The 23,314-nt window shown below is 41.6% G+C and overlaps 1 protein-coding gene and 1 pseudogene across 1 annotated transcript in view; both read left to right on the forward strand.

The window, feature by feature from the left end:
• The window catches only part of HPSE2 (heparanase 2 (inactive)), an 859,688-nt gene that overhangs the window by 831,457 nt on the left and 4,917 nt on the right, over window positions 1-23,314 (forward strand). The gene's annotated exons all lie outside the window — the stretch shown is intronic.
• LOC119510629 lies at window positions 16,761-17,316 on the forward strand (annotated as a pseudogene).

Here is a 23,314-nt window from a genome sequence, read left to right on the forward strand (position 1 = left end):
TGTGCTGAAGAGGAATTTGGTAACACCTACTGAGATTGAGTCAGGGATAATGTCATGCAATTAGAAGTACAGTGAAGCTGGAATCAGAAGGCTTGATTCATTAATTTGTGTGAGCTAAACCTCAGTTTCTTTATCTGTCAGATGGGGTTATTATGAGAATCAAATTAGAGCATATAGGTGAAACAAAGCCTTTAACAAATCTAAATTTCATACACTCCTGTTCTAGACTTCCATGACTCTGGCCCTGTGCGGTGCCATCTTGGACTGTAGGCTGCCAGGCAGGGACCCTGTCAGGTACACGTGCAGTGCAGCACCCAGTGCTCTGCTCTGTTACTGCTAAATAAAAGAGGTTCTGCATGGGGGTCTCACAGGAAGGGTGTGGTTTGGGTGCAGCAGACTATGCAGAAAAGAATGAAAGGAAATGTTAGGAAGTGATTTCAGCCTTCAGTGTCTCCTTCTCTCTTTTATAAGCCTCTGGGGCTAGACTCTGTGTCCTCAGTCTGCTAATTCCTTGCTTGAGCCTGAAGCCATATTGGCTCAAATATGCATGGAAAGCTCTGGGACCAGGGGAATCTGTAATCGTTTCTATCAGGAGGAACCAGGAAAAGGATATAGAGCAAGTAAGTACCCCATTCAAGCCAACTGATGGGCATTTTGGACTGTGGTCTCAGGAGTAGGGTGATGCCAGCAAATTTTTTGATCGGTTAGGAGCCCGGGAATTCTCATTGTCTTAGAATTGCCATCAGGGCTGGGGAGATTTGAAATCTCTGAACGGGTACCTCCATACTCAGGTCCCAGGTGAACTCAGGACTAAGGTAGGTCAGGTATTACACAGGAAGCACTGGGGGCCACTAATAAGGCATGGTCTAGGCATCCAAGTTCGCGAAGAAGGTTCCTGTTTTCTGTCACAGTGAATGAATCAATCATAAGACCCACTAATGAAGTCTCAACTCTTTATATAAGAGATTGTTCTCCTTCTAGGAACCAGATGAAAGGTGATTGGAATGGGAAAAGGCAAACTCGTCAAAAACTGCAGTGTGTCCCAGAGAAGGACCTTCTGGGTCTGGAATATATATTCTTTAAAAAGTGACTGAAGGAAATGGGGAAATTTCATTCAGGGAAGGAAGTAAGGTTAGTCACGAGGACCTTCTTCAGATAGTCAAAGGACTGCCAAGTGAAAGAAAACAGATCTGACCTAGAATACTCCAAAATAGAATATAATTTGAAAGAGAGAGATTTCACCTCAACTTGAGCTTATTTCTAAAGACTTGCCTAGTCTGACTGAAGAAAGGCCTATTAATCAGAGTGTGAGTTGCCATCTCAGAAGTGTCTAGGATTCCTTACTTGGTGGGAGGTTAAGGTAAAAGATTACCACCATTTCCCATCAAACTCTAAATCTCTATTATTCTCTTCTATTCCCCTTTTCTCTGACTCCACTTCTCTGTTGGAGTCTGTGGTGTCTATGTTCACCAGTAAAGGAGCTTCTGCAAGCCTCTACAAGACCACACAAAGACTGTGCTAGAAGAGGGAAAGGTAGTAACATCTGACTAGTTTTTTTTTCCCAGAAAACTCCTAGCCGTTAGTCCCTCCCCTGTTATGTTCTCTGGTTTCTCTTCTTTCTGGGAGGAAGATTATTCCATTCACTCCCAAGACAACGGTTCCCATTCTGGTAAATCAAGAAGAGCACCTTTGGGGCAGCTCTACCATCCACAAAGGAGAGAATCCACCCTAATGTCTCATGGGATCAAAAATCAATAAACACTGCCCCCCAGATAATCATTTCTACCTGAGACATAAATACCTATAATGCCCTTCAAAAATCAGACAGCAACATGAAGTTGGGCCAAACAAGTCAACTTACATCAGAAAGCAGGAGCACTCACTTTTTTAGAGAAAAGTCAAATCAGGTCAAATCCCTAGTTCTCCCCTTTGTGTCTTGATTCCATTGGGACAGAAAACAAACCAAAAATTAGAAAAGGAAATAATTTTCCTCACATTGGCTGTTCTATTCTGACACATTGACCTGAAGGAATCAGCAAATGCTAAGAATCCCAGAAATGACATCTGGACCAGGGGATGCCCTGCATTGGAAGACTTCTGGGGAAGGAGTGGCCACAATTGCAATATTGTCCAAACATGAATTTTATAAGAACACTGAAGCCCACAGTACCTGTGGCTGGGATGTTATAGAAAACAAAGAGCTTCAATAGTCATTATCTCACTCGACCTTCTGAACAACACTATGAACCAAGTCGAACAAGTTCTTGCCTCCCTACTATTTTTAAATAGAAAAAACTAAGTCTTAGAGCATTAAATGACATATTCAAGAGTCACATAACTAGTAAGTGATAGAGCATTAAATGACATATTCAAGAGTCACATAACTAGTAAGTGATAGAGTGATAGAGGCTAGAAAACACCTAGCCTCCTTCCTCCTAATCCAGGGTACTTTCTTCAACACTGCGCTATCCCCACAGTCAAGTTTTATAAAATTACAATTATATATTGACAAATATACAGTATGGATAACTGAACTCTGTCATGGTACTGAGTTCATTTCATCTCAAGCTCTTTATATAATGAATACATTTGAAAAATATTGGGTTACCCAGAAGTATTCTCTCCATCAAGCTAACTTACCCCAGTTCCATTAACTTTTCTTCGCAAGTCCTAATTTCAGACCTTTATTAAACGTCCTCCTCTGAGCTGCTTCTAAGACTCTCTGTCTCCCAGTCACAGAATGTATTAAAAGCAAATTTTGTTCTCAGCAAAACTGGGGAATCCCCTTCTCCTCCTTCTTTGCTCTTCTCTAACATGGTGATTATTAAATACCAGAGGGACTGTAAATTGGTTTAATTTGTGGTCTATAAAAATCAATTTCAATATATTATCTTCTAATCCCATCCCCACAGGCACTGCCAGTGTCCCTACACCTGATGGAGCCGGCCCTCAGGGGGACATTTCTCAGGGAAAGATGCTGACAGGGGAGACAAGTTATCCCTTCCACCATTTATCAACTTTTATTGAGATCCTACTTTCTAAAAGATATAACTTGTTTCTCTTCAGAATTCTCTCTTGAAGTGGAAATTACTCTGATTAAATTTTAAGTGAATTGTGGTCTTATAACTTTTAAGAACTCAGGAATTCCATAGTGGAAAAATAGGAAAGTCTGAACATAAAGTTCAGTGCGAATGCTTGTATCAGAATGACCCATGACCTTTACTTCCTCATGCCAGGCCGTGCCATCCTCTGGCCTTCAGGAGCTATTTGATGTGGAGTGTTTGAGAGTGGGGAGGGAGTTTCTGAGGTGTCTGCCCTCAAGAGCGCATCTCTATTGTTAGAAACAAACAACTAACAGGAAGCAGCCTGTGGGTGGTGCCATAATAGAGATGCAGAGTATTTCTGCTTTGGGGCTAATGGGTTCCATATTACACATTTAAATTTAATATCTGCAGGGGCCTCTTCATGACTTTAGCTGCAAGAATCTCAAGGCTCCCATGAACCAAGAATCTTATTGCCTAATCTGTGAAGCAATGAACATCTTTTTTTTTTTTTTTTCTTTTTCCACATACTGCTCGTTTTTTCCATCTCTCTGGGATATAACTTTTGCTTTGATTTTACCCTCATTAAATCCTCTATCAAACAAAGCACTGGCATCTAACTGCATGCCTTTGGAGAGGTGTCATTTGATGTTAGCCAAACAGAATGGTGCTGAAAATACTTAAGTTAACTCCCAGGTGCTAAGACTTTAAAAATATCTTCATGACCTTGTTGGAACAGACTGCATTATGATACTTCATCTCTGGATTCAGAGCTTGGCTAATGTGAAAAGTCCTGAGGGCTGAACTGGCTACCACCTGACCCACCACAACCCCTCACTAAGAATAACTTGAACTACCACATTCAGTTTCCGGACACAGAAAGACATTGTAAAAGGAGCTTTAGGGAAAACCTTAACCCAAGAATTTTATGCCAAGACTTCTTACCCATACACTCAAAAACAAAATCTGAAGACCTTTTTTCTGAGACCAATTTCTTTATTGATCCCATCAGACTCAAGAAATCTAATTGTTTAAGATCTATACTGCTAATGTTAGTTGGTACCTGGATTTTTTTTTTTAACTCTGGTCAGCCCAACATATCTCAGCAGGTTTCTATTATCTCTATTTTTCTGTGGTCATTTCAATCAGTTCTTTTCAAATTTAAACCATGCCCGGAAAGTTCTGCAGTTACTAAATGATGACTTTATAGGGGAAACAATTTAGAATGACTCTTAACCTGTAAGAAATTTCCTCCATAAAATCCCTGTCAAAAAGCACTTCAGCCTGATGGGACAGCTTATCTGATCAGTTGGCCTACTCCAGGACTGGGCAGCTAGATTATAGGAAAAATCCTCTTTATAGGATGCGAAGGTTGGTTTTGTTTGTTTGTTTGTTTGTTTTGTTTTGTTTTGTTTTTTCTTTTCCACCTTTGCCTTAGAAAAATTAAGCAGACTCTATACCTTCTTCTTTATAACATTTTTTCAGTATGTCTCCCCTTAGAGTTATAGCATCTAAGCTAAACACTCTCAGATCCTTCACTATTCTTCAAATGGGCTGGTTTCCAGACTGCTCACCATCCTGGTCACCCTGGAATACATTGAGTTAGAGGATTTTATCACATACGATTGTTCAATTTTCTTACCTCAGACAAGATGAGTTGAAGAGGTCTGAGGAGTAGAAAATGCAAACTTTTTGTTATTACAATTCACCTTACCAACACAGAACAGTAACATTTTAAAAATATAAACTCATAATGAAAAATAGTATTCTTATTTTAATTTGTATTCTTTTAGTATTAGTGAGGTTAAAGATTTTCCATGTCCATTAGCCATTTGTACTGCTTTTATGAATTTTCTGTTTCCTTTGCTCATTTTTCTATTTGGATGTTAGTCTGTTTTCTTAATGATTTGCAAATTTTCTCTACTCTTATAGTAGAGAAAATCCCCTTATGGGATTTCCCCAGTGCTATAGATCGTATGTGTTGAAAATATCTTCTCTAGTATTTTATCTGCTTAGTATTTTATCTCTTAGTATTTTATCTGCTATTTTTTCAAACATTTCACTTTTCAGGTATTATCTTTACACACAGAAGTATCCCCTCTTTTACATAGTTAAATCTATTTAGCTTTTGCTTTGTTTTTTCTTCCATTCCACTTACATATGTATGTATTTATCTTCCTAAAATCAGATAAATATGCATCTTTATTTTCTTCTAGTTTCTTTTTTGCCTCATTTTTTATATTCATCTGTTTAATCCACTTGGAATTTGTTTTGACGTATGGTGAAAGTAAGGATCACCAATAGTTGTGATATTAAAGCCAAGAGGGAATGAGGGCACCTATTTAACTCATGCAGGGCTTCAGGTGCTGGACTGATTTAAAATATCAGGAAAAAAAGAGGATTCTTTTTTAAAAAGCAAGGTTAGAATGGAGACTTCTTTCACCTGGAGGAAAAGGCCCTGCTGGTGCAGATACAGCAACACCATATGCAGCACCTTTGAAAGGTCGTTGAGAGCCCCTCGGAGGAAAGACAAGCTGCAGAGGCCCGGAGCTCCAAGTAGCAAGAAAGGCCCCCAGGACTGGGGAGATTTACGAGCTGGCTCAGAGGGAAAAGGAGAGTGGTTCCTATCCTAAACAGCAACATTCACACTAGTGTTCCAGTTAGGAGGATCTGAAATAGACATTGTAAAAGTAGAATATAAATACATACAGCCATTATATTTATAAAAATACTTACAAAGCTCTGAGACAATCTGTAGGAAATAGAAAAATAAATATGTAGAAAAATGAGCCTAACATCTTCAGTTAATGCCAGGTTACTCATCAAAACTTAGAGTTTAGATTCTGTTAACCCTTGTGCTCATTTGAGGTGTTCTGTGGCTCATAAAGAGATTGTAGCTGTAACCAATGCACATGGCATTACCTACGTAAATAATTACATGCCTAATTGGAAAAAAAGGTGTTCTCCTTGCCTGAAGAAAACTTGAACCACTTTTTTTTGTCTGTGGAGAGCTATCTGTGATACAACCCAGGAACTGGGAGAAATCCAAGTGGCTTTATAGAACTTGCCCTTCAAGAAAAGAAAAAAGTTTTTCTTTTCAGTGTTAAACACAGAGCGCTTGTTATCGTTGCAAATCCTTCATCTGACTTGATTCCCAATTCACCCTATAAAGTGCTGCACGCATACTTCCCTGGGACACACCGAGGCACATACTCATCTCACCAGCGTACAAGCTAGAGGGAGAAAACATTACGTGAAGCAGTTCTGTTGAAAGATCAAAATTACTTGCTTCACTCTAGTCAACAACAACAAAAAAAACCCCAAACCTTGACCTTGAAAAATTCATACTTCCTTTTAGGTAAAAAAATGTGCCATCTGTCAGGGTGCTCAGAAAGAGTAGGAAAAGCATTTTTTATTCAAAATAAGTTCAGAAAGGTTAGAAAGTTATTTGATTCCTGTCTGCCCACAGCTGCAAACATATTCCCACCCCCTTCTTTTACCCATGGTTCCCAACCTTGGCTGCACTTGGAATCACCTGGGGAGCTTTAAAAATCCCAGTGCCCAAGCTGCACCCCAAATCAATTAAATCAAAATCTCTGGGCTGCGACCCAGGCACCAATATTTTTTAAAGCTCCCCAGATGATTCAAATATATGACCAAGGTTGAGAACCACTGTCCCTCTATAAAAAGCTGTAACAAGATCCCAGCTGATTTTCATCTTTGCTTTCGCCCAGATTATATTCTTCATTCAGGCACCAACCCATTTTGCCAAAGGTGTGACCAGGCCATGAGCCCCTGGGAGTTCCCAGTGCCTGAGTAGAAGGATAAAAACTGGCTCCCCAAAGGTTTCATTGTTTGTTTTGTTTGAACTCCCAGATTAGTAATGTGCAGATCTCTGTGCAGATTAGAGGATTATAAACTGTTTTTATATTTTACACTGACATGATGTCTTAAACAGTGATGATCAGGAGTCCAGGGTCTTTGCTGTTATTTTCCAAGAGTTTTTCATTTATTCCCAGAATACATTTTCACTCGGAGCAGCTGGACTGTCTCTGCATGGCTTCCATCAAGCCTGTGGTCTCCCCTTCCCAACCCCACCCGCTTGGGGACCCTCGTTGCAGCAGAGATTTCCATTCTGTCCCAGATGACCCACACTAAATATGGTAAATGAGCACTTTAGAGTAAAACTAACATTTTTCTGAATAGTTGATTCCAATCAGGGGTCAAGGAAGCAAAGTAGGCAGGCAGTTCTGGTGGACTGAAAAGAAATGGTCCTTGTCCTCCCCTTTCTGCACACTCTCCAGAGGCTAAGGTTTGGGCAATTGATAAACGTAAACCCCAAGAAACTGACACGTCCTACCCAACTCATCCTTAGAGCAGGGCCTGGGCCCTGAATCAGTATTTCTTTGACTACCAAGTGTCAAGAAGTCCACAGCAGGATGTGGCTCATTCTAGAAAAGGGGTCTAGAGCTCCAAACTGTGGACCAACTGCCAAACACCAGCAATCACTGTGCAGACTACCTCTTCCCTGTTTATCTTTGCAATAATGACTCAGAGTCAACACACTGTTTGCACTTTGACATCTGTGGGTCCTAGAACAGAGCCTTTGCCATGGGGAATACCTTTTTTTTTTTACCTTTTGGGGGCAACCTGTCCACCTGATATTATAGGGTACACTTTGTCAAAATCCAATGAAACAAATATATTTACTCCTTTGAATTAATATATTTGAATGAGTATACAGGGGGCCATGACCATATAGTAATTGAACTAAAGTGGGGTGTGATTTATGGACTCTATCTTATACTCTTATATATGGAAAACCTGTCCATATACATGTGCACACATGCTCACACTCACACGCACATATGCACACACATCTGCCTTCCTTCCTACCTGACTCTTTTCATCCTGTCTGCAGATGCTACAAAGGGGATGCTCCTCACCACCAAGCTGCCTCTTCCAGCTCTACACAACCAGGTCTGGGGAAACTGGTCCCTCCCCACAGAGGATACATTAACTCTAAAACAAGACAGACCATAAGAGGGCTAAACATAGGAGAGGGGGAGTAGGAAGGAAGAGATGAATTACGACCTTGGAAACTGGGAAGTCCTCAGGGCTGAGGGGCAGTGAGCAGGAGCTTGAAGGACAAGCCATACAAGCATTCTAGGGAATGCTGCAGGAAAAGCGAGTCCAAACAATCAGATAAGTTTACTAAAGATTTGGAAGTATAAAAGTCCCAGGCACATTTTGTTTGTGGTGGCAGATCATCTCATGGGACTGCAGTGTAGGATGCTTTGTGGGGTGGGGGGGAGAGGCCACAAAGGGCAGGACTACAGAAGGCCTTGAAATCCAGAGCAAGAAGTTTGATTTTCCTTCTCTCCCTTCTCTTTGTATAATGTATTTATTGTGATGTCGCTGACCACACATTTGCATGTTTCAGTGATTTCTGTCTTAGGGGCCAAGGACTAAGTCTGTTATAATTGAATTTGTACAACACAAAGAACAGTAGGGCAACTGGCGATGCCCCATAAACACTATTGGGAATGTTGGTGATTGTAGCACCAATTCTTTACAAAGGGATAGAACATAGTTAATTACATACTGAAGTCTCCATGGTTTTTGTGGCTGGTTCCTAGTGTGTCTTGTGGTTTGACTGTTATATGCCTATGACTTGGAGCTTTAAGATGGTCTCAGGATCACATTTTCTTCCCAAACTGCCCCCAGATGTTTCCCTCATCTGTTGGGAAGAATGATATCAGTATAAATGCCATTTCCTTAGCTGGACTCTCATCTTTTCTTCCAAGTGTGCTGAGTTATTTTGAGCCATTAGAAGCTTCTAGTAGGATCCTATTATGGCTTAGACCATTGTTACAAAGACTTGGCTAGAATTCAAATCAAATCATGCCCCCCAAGCCTAACTACACACAGGAAAAGCCTATATCCCTAACAACTTGCCTATAAAATCCCCCAGCTGTGGTGCATAAAGAAGTCCTAGTGTTTTCTCTGGTCAATGATTCAGAAGCTAGGTCAAAATTCCTCCTCATTTCAATAAGCTCCGGAGAAAGTGGGGTGAAGGGAAAATGATCTTATCAGCCTTAAAGTCTCTCAGTGGCCAGGAACTTCAAACAGGGCAAAGGCTATTGGAGGGATAAGGGGCATGGGAAGGTTTCTTCCCTACTTTCTCTCTCTCTTCCCTTCCTGTCTCCTCTCTTTAACAATAGAGGAAGGGCTCGGAGTGTTCCGAGAGCCACATCAGAATTCCTAGACAGGCTGATAGAGTGGAATTCAACAATCATTAATCGAACAACTGTCATAGGCAAAAAGTCATGGAGCCAAGTGGTATTAAAAATTAAGAAATGAAAACAATTCAGTCTGGCAGCAAAATGACTCAAGCACACAGATATAAGGCAGAGAGGGCCAAAGGAAGGCGCAGATACCCAGCTGGGGCTATCAGACAAGGCCTAGTGGAGGAGACATCTCAGCAGGCCTAAGGAAAAAATGGGCTTTGGAACGGATTCTACCAGATTCCAGGGAGAGCAGAAGCTCATAGGAGAAAAGCCTCAGGACACACCGGAGAGGAAGTGATCTCCCCATGACCCCTGAGGATTTGGATGGCCCAAGAGAAGGTCCTGAGCATTCTAGAGCCTTTGCTCCAGCCGGGCACGTGGGACCAGGAGATGCTGGCCTGCGTGGTGGCCCTCACTCACGGGAAGTGCAAACGTTTGAACTTGCTTTCCAAGCTGCCCCAGATGCACACCTACTCTGGAGCAAGGTTGCGGAGCAAAGCCCTCTGTCCTCAAAACCGCTGCGCGCCCGCCGGGCTCTAACCTGCCCCTGACCTGGAGAAAGGCTGGGCAGCTGCACATACCAGCTTCTTAACTCAACGCGGGGAGCCCGAGGGGGCAGCTCTGGCCTCGGGGGCCTGTAAAGCGCAAACAGGTGCGCAGCCGACGGGGTGGGGAGGGGCGGGGGGCGGAGGCGTCAGGGTCCCTGGACCGCGGAGAACCCGCGCCGCGTCGCACCGGCGCAGCCAACCCCGCACCTGCGCGGAGACCCCGCCTCTGTCTGCAGCCTGGCCGGGAAGCCCGCACCCCCGGCAGGAATTGCAGCTCGGCTTCGCACATTTTCTTAATATTAGGCAACATTCCAGGTCGGCCCCTTGCCAAGTGGACCACAACGAAGGTTTTGTTGGGATTTGATTGATGCTGTGGTTCGTTTCTCTGGGAGGCCAAGTGAAGGGCACATCTCCCGGCCTTCCCTGGACTGGGAGTTCGGGCTGTGAGGGCGCACGCGTTCCGGCTCCCTGGGAGCCACAGCGGTGTCGGGCTTTCCCGGCATCTTTGTGTGGAACAAGAGTGACCTCTAGTGGCAGATGGAAAAGCACAGTGGGGCTAGAGTCGGAACGACGAGGGTTGTGCGGGTTATTGAGCAGCAAGAGGCTCCGGCCAGTACCCACATTCGTATTGTTGTTCATTCCGATCCTCTGTCCTCTCTTCTCTTCATTCTCCTTGCCCGTCCCCCCTCTCCTACTTTCTCCTCCCTGCCCCATTTAACAGTCCAGAAACTGAGAACAGAGCTGGTCAGTGACATTTCCAGACCTTTACTGGGATCCGGACAACAGCCCGAGTCTCTGGCTTTCCAGACTAGTGTCTGTTCCTTCAAGGTTGTAATTCATCTGCCCACATATTTATATCTAAAATTTCTTGTGTTGAGGGTCTACCGTGTGAGTTGTGGACAGAAGAATACAGGATGGATGAGACATGGCCTGCCTTTCTAGAGGAGGAGACAGGCAGGCAGGTAGTCACAATTCCATGTGATGAGTGTGTGACCCAAGAAGTCTGGGTACTATGGGAGCACCTACCCCTGACATGAAGGAAATGTATGTGTTAGCCAGGAGAAGGAAGCTGGAGGTGAGGGAAGGAGTGTGGAGAGGGTTCCAGGCAGAGTGAACAACTTGTACAAAAAAAAGCCCTGAGGTTGGAGAGACCATGAAGAATTGGAGGAATTGCCACATAAAAGGAAAGGAGGTGGTGCACGGTGGGGCACTGGGATGGCTGGGAGCTAGAGTGAGGCTCCAGGGACCTGGAGAAGTAGATGAGGGCCTGCTTCTTGAGGGGATCTTCAAGGACTTTGGACTGTGTACTAAGATCAGCAGGGGCCACTGAACATTTAGACAGATGAGTGCCATGGTCAGATTCCTGTTTGGCAGGATGGCTCTGAATTTGGCATGACTCTCCATCAGGCCACGTGTCAGGCTGTGGGTAACCCACTCAAAAAATGCTCAAGCCAGAAGGGATCTTAGGGTTCATCTGGTCTACCACCCCTCATCTTACAAATGGAGAAACCAAGTCTCAGAGAAGGCAAATAGTTTTCTAAAAGTGGCTGAGACTGAACCAGTTAATCTCTAAACCCCTTCACCTTCTGCTCAAGACTCCAAAATGTGCCGGCCTGCAGCAGACACCAGCTCCCAAGGCTGCTCCCGGTAATGCACAGGCTTCCCCGACCTCTGCTCCCACAAAAGTTCACCCTGAGCCAAAGCAGAGTCCCAAACCTTTCTCCAAGATTGGGAAAGGGCATGCTCTCTTAGACTTGCTTCCCCAGGACCACAGAACAGTTGAACCCTTGCTTAAATATCCTTGAATATCAAGAATCCTGATAAGACATGAAGACCAGAGACTGTAGACAGGTGGTGGGAGGAAGGGAGAGTGACCAGGCCAAGGGACTCCCAGGGAGACCTGGAGAGCAGAGGGCTTGACTTCAAATTGAGAAACTGAATCCTATTTCAAATAACATGCAAAATAAAGAAAACAAGTTTAGGAATTGGTAAGTAACTCAGACTCTGTAAAAACAGATGGTGATAAAATGCAGTTGTCCTAATATTTGGATAATTTAAATACCCTCAGCAGCCCAGGCAAGCGAGGGAATTAAGAGAAAATAGTTCAACATAGGCTGGATCATTTTGCATTTAGTTTGAAAAGTACTAGGCCAGTAAGGAGGTCCCAGAAGTGATGAAAATATGATAAGAAAGATTTTCAAAGAAAGAAACATGATCCCATTAAGTACCATCTGGAATTAGCAGAAAGAGGTGTCAGAAGGCCTAAATTTAAGACCAGGCTTAGTTAGCCACTTATTAGCTGTGTGACCTTGCCCAAGCCAGTTGACCTCTCTGACTTTGTCTCAATAGTAAAGTTACAATAATAATAATACTTGCCATATGTACCTCACAAGGATCTTTGGCGATCACATGAGACAAGGTAGGCAGACAGGACTATGGTTGAGGGCATCAGTGCAAATCTCAGCTCCACCACTTTCTGGCTATGTGACACAGGTGAGTTTTAGACCCCTCTAACCTTCTATTTCCTCATCTGTGATACAGGAAAGCCAACACCTGCCTCAATCTGTTAAGATTAAATGAGATCATAAAAGTAAACCATAGCATAGTGCCTTTGGCATAGAAAGTACTTGGTAATTGGTGATTTCTACCATTAATGTGATTATGTTTGCAAACTTACAAACTGTTCAATGCTATATAAGTGAAAGATTATTGTACTCTTTAGCATGATATGACTTCACTGAGTAACAGAATAAGTATTGAAATAAGAATATAAGGAGAAAAAATAGAATCGAGGCGGTAAAGTACATGGCCCACCTTTACTAACAAATGGACTTGGCAAGTAAGAACCTATGAGGACTCAAGGATTCCCAAAACCTCACTCACAAATTTAGCTCATGTTGGCTTAGCCAAGAGATGGTCATATAGATCTTTTTAAGGATGAAAAACACTAGCAATGATCAATGGCCTCATGTCAGGTTGGGATAAGGTATCTAGTGAGAGACTGTGAGAATCAGCTTTAGTTCAGATCTTATCTAACATCTCCATGAGCCACTGAGAGCAAGAATAATTGGTACAGTTAATGAGATCTGTAAAGACTCTTGAACCTCCAGGGAGCCTCTTCAAAGCTGTAGAAATACAACCCAGGAGGACTAGAAATAGCAAGAGAGCCTCAAAAGTCCATTTACTTCTGCAGAAAATATTAATTTAGCCCCTACTATGTGCTAAGCACCTTGTTAAGCACTGAGGATTCAGGGAGTAAAGATATCCCTTTTCTTACCAAGCATATAGCCCAGTGAGGGAAAGAGGCAAGTTAATTACTACAAGTCAGGGTGATAAGGGCCATGGCATAGGTAAGTTTGGGTACTCAGGGAGCCCAGAGGTAGGGCTCCTAACTCAGCCTGGGAGCAGAGAAGTTTCCCTAGAGGAGGCAACATGTGAGCTGACTCGGCAAGGATCCATTGCAGTTTGTCAGCCAGACAAGGAGGCCTGGCTGTGTCCTCGGTGGGGGGAGCGCCATATGCAAAGCCCCCGAAGCAGGACTGTGTCATTTAATTTGAACATGCTGGGAGATGCCTGGGCTCTTCAAGTATAAGGTCTCCTTTCTAATGTCAACAATGTCATGGTCCTCCTGAATTACAGTAACTGTTCTTTTAAAATCTTCAGTTGAAAAAAGCACATGATGCCCCCTCCCCCCCCAAAAAAAAAACTATTAGGGATTTTATAACAGTTTAAAATGAACTTGTGTCTTATTAATCCCAACAGTGTCTACTTGCATTTACATTTGAAAAAATATTTACTTCACTTTTAAATTAACTTGTGTATTTTAATCTCAACAGCAGCTATTTACATTTTCACTTGAAACATATTTACCTCATCGATGGGCAAGACTTACACTTTTCTCTCTAAAACAATCTTTGTTCATGCATATATTGATGAAATCCTGACCGCACTACAAGGTTTTCCTTGTAGGGTTGGCATAAGGGGGACTGGCAAGATCTGAGTAGGCTTCATCGTCCACACAAAGGTGTAAGGGATGGGAAGTTGTTGGAGGGTTTTAAGCAGCACAGTGACATCAACAGATTGCTCTGCCAGCAATGGAAAGCAAAGGAGAGGAAGGCAAGGCCAGGGGCAAGGAGATAGGTTAGGAGGCCTTTTCAGTAGACCAGATGAGACACCATAAAGCCCTAAACCAAAGTAGTAGAAGCAGTGAATGGAGAGAAAGGAGCAGATTTGAAATATATTAAAAGATAGAGTTCATTTGACTTAGTGACCCTAGATACAGGAATTTAGGGAGAAGTATTAGATGACTCTCAAGTTTCTGGCTTGGGTAGTTGGATAAATGGTGGTCCCATCACAAAGATAATAAAGGCAGTGCTAAGACTGAATTTAAGGAGAAGATTTTGAATTTGGACATTGTGACTTTGAAGTTGTGGTGGGAAACCAAGTAGAGAGACGTAAGTACAGAAGGATCTAGGCCGTAGATACAGGTTTAGGAAGCATCAACATGTGAATTGTAATCAAAGTCATGAGTGTGGGTAATAGTACCCAGGGGGGACTACAGAACGTGAGAAGAAAAGAGGTCCAAGGAAAAAGCACTGGGAACCCAAGCATCTGAGAGGTAGGTAGAGGGGAATAGTTCCCCTCAAAAAGGAATCTAGAAATGAAGGAGGAAAACCTATGAATGAATGAGAGATCAGAGGAGCTAAGGGGAAAGAGATTTTTAAGAAGGAAACAATGAGAAATGTCAATGCCACAGAGTAGCCAAGCATGATAACGACCAAAGAAAGTTTATCTACCCAGAACAGCAAAAGAATTGCAACACCACCACCATCTCTGACTTGTATGGCTCTTTATGCTTTCAAAGCACTTTTGTATTTTTTATTTCATTTCATTCTCTGTCTACAGCTTATATGGCATTCTTACAGATGCAAAAACTGCAGGACAGTGAGGTGAAAGGACTTGCCAAGTTAGTGGCCTGGCTCCTGGAATTAGAGATTTCAGTCCAGATTCTTGACTTTGCTGCCTGGGTTCCAGCCACACCTGTGTTAGCTTGTTAACCATCCAATAAGAATCAGAGTAGAGCCTGTTCCAGAATCATTATTTGCTACCAGTATCGATTCCAAAAGCCTTGCTCATCACACTATATTTTGCACTTCCCAGAATCCAAAGATGTCAATACTCTGGAAACATCTGAATCTAAAAGCACATTACCTAATTCCTCAGGGAGGTTTGCATCTAATTCTATAGATAAGAAGGACTACTGAAGATTTTCAAACAGACGTGATATAAATTTGAATGTGTTGGATTAATCAGTATTATTGAACTTGTATTTGTGCATATCTGATTGTTGGATATTCACATCACCAGAAATGAAATAATGAAAATACACTACAAAGACCTGTGTAGGTGTCTTTTGCAACTGAACTCTTTTTCCGCACCCGGCCTGCCATCCAATGAGAAGGCTGTCTTCACCAGGGAGAATCACTCACATACAGAAGAAAAGCCCCCTGCACATTTGACGAAGTGAACAGTGATCTTCAGATCTCAATTCTCCCACCCAAAACTTCCAGAGGCAGACCTGACTCTTCAAACAGGAGTGTTCTGCTCATTTCTAAAAAAACCAGCAATGCCACCAAGAGGAGACTCCCCCTTGGCCTGTCTGATCAGGACTGGGCCTAAACCTACCCATGTGGGGCCCAGCCTGGAGCTGCATCAACGCGTCACTCTCCGTTGGGAGTAATTTACAACATGCTTATCTCTGGGAATTCACTGCTCTGTTGGGCATGGGTCTGATTATCTCTCTCTAAACCTATCATTCATAGTACAGAAGGAACATTAAACAAAGACCTCTATATCATTGTGCAACATTTTGTTATCTTTACAACTCAGGTGACATCATGCTATGTCATCACATTGAAGGTTGGGCAAACCCCAGAAACAGTCATCATTTTGCAATGTTGATTTTCTGAGGGTAATACACAATCTTATTTCCAGCTAGTGGCCTGGTTCTGGACTTTTCTACTGACCCCTAAAACTGAGCTTCAACCTTGGTAGTCGACTGTCACACCCCAGTCAAGATCTGGGAAGTTGCCTGGATCTGTACCCCAGGCCAAGTGTACATGGTGTTTCCCTAAGATCTAGCCTAAGATGAACTTGTGAAACTGTTTCCTTTTTCTCTCTAAATTTGCTATTTATGTTGTCTTCCTTCTTAGAGTTGAAAAGGCTAGCTACACAGGAAGAATAAAAGCAAGCAAAATAGGTGAACCGTGATCACAAACACCTTCTTTATCACCTACTTTGTTGTATTGCTAAAATGGAAACATCTATTAAATATTAAATATAAAGATTCACTCTTAGATTAGAAAGAATTGTTAACTATGTCTCTGTCCCCCTTCAGAACAACCCTAGACAAGCAACATAATGTCAAATTATCCAGTCTATCAAATAAATTATTAAAGATACCAGTTAAAGAGATTTCTGACATCATCTTAAGCCTATCCATCACTGACAGGTAAAAATTCTTTAGGTAGAAAAGTCAAATTGGGTTCCTAGTATGATTTTTAAAAAAATTTTTAGAGGCATGAGACTGTTTTCAGCTTCTCATCATAGAGACTTTTCATTTGTCTAAATGATTTTTTTCTGAACATGTGTTCAAATCCTAGCTCACAGACCTCTGAGCTATATGACCTTGGGCAAGCACTTAGTCACTTTATGTGAAATGGGGACAATAGTAGTCAATTTCCTCAGAGGGTTGTTAGGATGATTGGATGAGTCATTAAATGTAAACTACTGGTGGCTGTGGGGTTGGGGCGGGGACAGATGTTGCCTCTTGCCTCACTGTCCCCCTAGCGCTGCTGGCCATTGCGCCTGTCAACCACACCATGAAGATATGGACTTCAGAGCACGTCTTTGACCACCCATGGGAAACTGTTCCAATAGCTATGATGCAGGAATACCCAAGTGATGTATGGAACAGACATATAGATCCCTCTGGAAAGTTGCACAACCACAGACAGCTCTGCACAATGTGGGGACTGCCTTCCATTGTGAAATTTCTTATTGGTAAAGGAAGAACCAAGACATACATACAGGAACATTTGGTAGTTGATCCTGTAGAGAGAACAATGGAACTTAATCTGCTAATATTTCATTTACAAATATGATTTCAGTAGATGAAAGACTTATGTACAAACCAGATCCTCAAGACCCAGAAACAACTATTTTGACCAAAAATCCATAATCACTGTGAAAGGAATCAGCCTCAGCAGTTACCTGGAAGGACTGATGGCAAGTACAATTTCTTTAGATGCTCATAAAGGTTGAGAAGCAATGGAATGGGTAATACGTAAATCAAATGCCAAGACTGAAGAATTGACAGATTTGGCAAGAGGAAGTATAAGGACACTGATGGTGGTGGCAGCATTTATAGAGAAGTGATCATGAAAATTGTATACAACATCAGATTCCCCAGGTCTTTCCAAACTGAGAATCTATTTATTTGTTATTAAAAAAAAAAAAACACTATATTTTAGGTACACTTTTTATGAGCTGGAGAAAGGGTATGTGACTTTTGATAGAAAAAAAAAAAAAATGTAGGGCTTCTAAGTAAAAGAGACAATCCGAAATTGGTATTTGAAATGACCATCTCATTTTAAGGGTTGTAGTAATTATGCTAAAATTTTACAATTTTTGAAAAAGTACTTTGAAATTGGTATTGGCATATTGAACTTCCTTAAGGTAGAATTTTAAAGCTTTTGACATGCCAGAACTCTACCTGGCTTCGGACCAACCCCAGAGCAAGGCGGCACCACCTTTTATGTACATGCGATTGCCCCACTGCATTACACTTCAACAGCTTGCATGAAGGAACTCTCTTTTAAAAGATAAATTGTGAAATTTCCATGACAAAAGCCCCATCATTTCCCTGGATTCAAGCAGGCGCCTCCTTGGATAGCCCAGGTAGCCAGCGGCGTGAGGACCCGGGGACTCTAGACTAGACACGTGTGGGAGGAAGTGGCGCTGTCAGTCCGCGCGGCGCTTGTAGGCCTTTCAGCGTGAAGCGATGGGAGGCCTGGAGAAGAAAAAATTACTCCTCCAGCAAAGTAGGTAGAAAGCCAGGAACTGCGTGGACTGGACACCACAGAGCAATCTGACTTTGGGCATACTTCATACAACACTCATGAAAACGTGGAACTGCTGAGATCAGCGAAATCTCCATCATTTCAGCAGACTGGGAGCCTCCCTACACAGCCCAGCAGCCCAGAACTGCCCTGGGGGGACGGCACTCACCTGTGACATAGCACAGTCATCCCTCAACAGAGGACCCGGGGTGCACGGCCTGGAAGAGGGGCCCACTTGCAAGTCTCAGGAGCCATACGCCAATACCAAGGACTTGTGGGTCAGTGGCAGAGACAAACTGTGGCAGGACTGAACTGAAGGATTAGACTATTGCAGCAGCTTTAAAACTCTAGGATCACCAGGGAGATTTGATTGTTAGAGCCACCCCCCCCCCCTCCCTGACTGCCCAGAAACACGCCCCATATACAGGGCAGGCAACACCAACTACACACGCAAGCTTGGTACACCAATTGGACCCCACAAGACTCACTCCCCCACTCACCAAAAAGGCTAAGCAGGGGAGAACTGGCTTGTGGAGAACAGGTGGCTCGTGGACGCCACCTGCTGGTTAGTTAGAGAAAGTGTACTCCACGAAGCTGCAGATCTGATAAATTAGAGATAAGGACTTCAATTGGTCTACAAATCCTGAAAGAACCCTATCAAGTTCAGCAAATGCCACGAGGCCAAAAACAACAGAAAATTATAAAGCATATGAAAAAACCAGACGATATGGATAACCCAAGCCCAAGCACCCAAATCAAAAGACCAGAAGAGACACAGCACCTAGAGCAGCTACTCAAAGAACTAAAGATGAACAATGAGACCATAGTACGGGAGATAAAGGAAATCAAGAAGACCCTAGAAGAGCATAAAGAAGACATTGCAAGACTAAATAAAAAAATGGATGATCTTATGGAAATTAAAGAAACTGTTGACCAAATTAAAAACATTCTGGACACTCATAGTACAAGACTAGAGGAAGCTGAACAACGAATCAGTGACCTCGAAGATGACAGAATGGAAAATGAAAGCATAAAAGAAAGAATGGGGAAAAAATTTGAAAACATCGAAATGGACCTCAGGGTTATGATAGATAATATGAAACGCCCAAATATAAGACTCATTGGTGTCCCAGAAGGGGAAGAAAAGGGTAAAGGTCTAGGAAGAGTATTCAAAGAAATTGTTGGGGAAAACTTCCCAAATCTTCTAAACAACATAAATACACAAATCATAAATGCTCAGCGAACTCCAAATAGAATAAATCCAAATAAATCCACTCCGAGACATATACTGGTCACACTATCAAACACAGAAGAGAAGGAGCAAGTTCTGAAAGCAGCAAGAGAAAAGCAATTCACCACATACAAAGGAAACAGCATAAGACTAAGTAGTGACTACTCAGCAGCCACCATGGAGGCGAGAAGGCAGTGGCACGATATATTTAAAATTCTGAGTGAGAAAAATTTCCAGCCAAGAATACTTTATCCAGCAAAGCTCTCCTTCAAATTTGAGGGAGAGCTTAAATTTTTCACAGACAAACAAATGCTGAGAGAATTTGCTAACAAGAGACCTGCCCTACTGGAGATACTAAAGGGAGCCCTACACACAGAGAAACAAAGAAAGGACAGAGAGACTTGGAGAAAGGTTCAGTACTAAAGAGATTCGGTATGGGTACAATAAAGGATATTAATAGACAGAGGGGAAAAATATGACAAACATAAACCAAAGGATAAGATGGCTGATTCAAGAAATGCCTTCACAGTTATAACGTTGAATGTAAATGGATTAAACTCCCCAATTAAAAGATATAGATTCGCAGAATGGATCAAAAAAAATGAACCATCAATATGTTGCATACAAGAGACTCATCTTAGACACAGGGACACAAAGAAACTGAAAGTGAAAGGATGGAAAAAAATATTTCATGCAAGCTACAGCCAAAAGAAAGCAGGTGTAGCAATATTAATCTCAGATAAAATAGACTTCAAATGCAGGGATGTTTTGAGAGACAAAGAAGGCCACTACGTACTAATAAAAGGGGCAATTCAGCAAGAAGAAATAACAATCGTAAATGTCTATGCACCCAACCAAGGTGCCACAAAATACATGAGAGAAACACTGGCAAAACTAAAGGAAGCAATTGATGTTTCCACAATAATTGTGGGAGACTTCAACACATCACTCTCTCCTATAGATAGATCAACCAGACAGAAGACCAGTAAGGAAACTGAAAACCTAAATAATCTGATAAATGAATTAGATTTAACAGACATATACAGGACATTACATCCCAAATCACCAGGATACACATACTTTTCTAGTGCTCATGGAACTTTCTCCAGAATAGATCATATGCTGGGACATAAAACAAGCCTCAATAAATTTAAAAAGATTGAAATTATTCAAAGCACATTCTCTGACCACAATGGAATACAATTAGAAGTCAATAACCATCAGAGACTTAGAAAATTCACAAATACCTGGAGGTTAAACAACACACTCCTAAACAATCAGTGGGTTAAAGAAGAAATAGCAAGAGAAATTGCTAAATATATAGAGACGAATGAAAATGAGAACACAACATACCAAAACCTATGGGATGCAGCAAAAGCAGTGCTAAGGGGGAAATTTATAGCACTAAACGCATATATTAAAAAGGAAGAAAGAGCCAAAATCAAAGAACTAATGGATCAACTGAAGAAGCTAGAAAATGAACAGCAAACCAATCCTAAACCAAGTACAAGAAAAGAAATAACAAGGATTAAAGCAGAAATAAATGACATAAAGAACAAAAAAACAATAGAGAGGATAAATATCACCAAAAGTTGGTTCTTTGAAAAGATCAACAAGATTGACAAGCCCCTAGCTAGACTGACAAAATCAAAAAGAGAGAAGACCCATATAAACAAAATAATGAATGAAAAAGGTGACATAACTGCAGATCCTGAAGAAATTAAAAAAATTATAAGAGGATACTATGAACAACTGTATGGCAACAAACTGGATAATGTAGAGGAAATGGACAATTTCCTGGAAACATATGAACAACCTAGACTGACCAGAGAAGAAATAGAAGACCTCAACCAACCCATCACAAGCAAAGAGATCCAATCAGTCATCAAAAATCTTCCCACAAATAAATGCCCAGGGCCAGATGGCTTCACAGGGGAATTCTACCAAACTTTCCAGAAAGAACTGACACCAATCTTACTCAAACTCTTTCAAAACACTGAAGAAAATGGAACACTACCTAACTCATTTTATGAAGCTAACATCAATCTAATACCAAAACCAGGCAAAGATGCTACAAAAAAGGAAAACTACCGGCCAATCTCCCTAATGAATATAGATGCAAAAATCCTCAACAAAATACTTGCAAATCGAATCCAAAGACACATTAAAAAAATCATACACCATGACCAAGTGGGGTTTATTCCAGGCATGCAAGGATGGTTCAACATAAGAATATCAATCAATGTATTACAACACATTAACAAGTCAAAAGGGAAAAATCAATTGATCATCTCAATAGATGCTGAAAAAGCATTTGACAAAATCCAACATCCCTTTTTGATAAAAACACTTCAAAAGGTAGGAATTGAAGGAAACTTCCTCAACATGATAAAAAGCATATATGAAAAACCCACAGCCAGCATAGTACTCAATGGTGAGAGACTGAAAGCCTTCCCTCTAAGATCAGGAACAAGACAAGGATGCCCGCTATCACCACTGTTATTCAACATTGTGCTGGAAGTGCTAGCCAGGGCAATCCGGCAAGACAAAGAAATAAAAGGCATCCAAATTGGAAAAGAAGTAAAACTGTCATTGTTTGCAGATGATATGATCTTATATCTAGAAAACCCTGAGAAATCGACGATACAGCTACTAGAGCTAATAAACAAATTTAGCAAAGTAGCGGGATACAAGGTTAATGCACATAAGTCAGTAATGTTTCTATATGCTAGAAATGAACAAACTGAAGAGACACTCAAGAAAAAGATACCATTTTCAATAGCAACTAAAAAAATCAAGTACCTAGGAATAAACTTAACCAAAGATGTAAAAGACCTATACAAAGAAAACTACATAACTCTACTAAAAGAAATAGAAGGGGACCTTAAAAGATGGAAAAATATTCCATATTCATGGATAGGAAGACTAAATGTCGTTAAGATGTCAATTCTACCCAAACTCATCTACAGATTCAATGCAATCCCAATCAAAATTCCAACAACCTACTTTGCAGACTTGGAAAAGCTAGTTATCAAATTTATTTGGAAAGGGAAGATGCCTCGAATTGCTAAAGACACTCTAAAAAAGAAAAACGAAGTGGGAGGACTTACACTCCCTGACTTTGAAGCTTATTATAAAGCCACAGTTGCCAAAACAGCATGGTACTGGCACAAAGATAGACATATAGATCAATGGAATTGAATTGAGAATTCGGAGATAGACCCTCAGATCTATGGCCGACTGATCTTTGATAAGGCCCCCAAAGTCACTGAACTGAGTCATAATGGTCTTTTCAACAAATGGGGCTGGGAGAGTTGGATATCCATATCCAAAAGAATGAAAGAGGACCCCTACCTCACCCCCTACACAAAAATTAACTCAAAATGGACCAAAGATCTCAATATAAAAGAAAGTACCATAAAACTCCTAGAAGATAATGTAGGAAAACATCTTCAAGACCTTGTATTAGGCGGCCACTTCCTAGACTTTACACCCAAAGCACAAGCAACAAAAGAGAAAATAGATAAATGGGAACTCCTCAAGCTTAGAAGTTTCTGCACCTCAAAGGAATTTCTCAAAAAGGTAAAGAGGCAGCCAACTCAATGGGAAAAAATTTTTGGAAACCATGTATCTGACAAAAGACTGATATCTTGCATATGTAAAGAAATCCTACAACTCAATGACAATAGTACAGACAGCCCAATTATAAAATGGGCAAAAGATATGAAAAGACAGTTCTCTGAAGAGGAAATACAAATGGCCAAGAAACACATGAAAAAATGTTCAGCTTCACTAGCTATTAGAGAGATGCAAATTAAGACCACAATGAGATACCATCTAACACCGGTTAGAACGGCTGCCATTAAACAAACAGGAAACTACAAATGCTGGAGGGGATGTGGAGAAATTGGAACTCTTATTCATTGTTGGTGGGACTGTATAATGGTTCAGCCACTCTGGAAGTCAGTCTGGCAGTTCCTTAGAAAACTAGATATAGAGTTACCATTCGATCCAGCGATTGCACTTCTCGGTATATACCCGGAAGATCGGAAAGCAGTGACACGAACAGATATCTGCACGCCAA

This window comes from Choloepus didactylus, chromosome 15 (genome assembly GCF_015220235.1).
Source record: "Choloepus didactylus isolate mChoDid1 chromosome 15, mChoDid1.pri, whole genome shotgun sequence".
Lineage (NCBI taxonomy): Eukaryota > Metazoa > Chordata > Mammalia > Pilosa > Megalonychidae > Choloepus > Choloepus didactylus.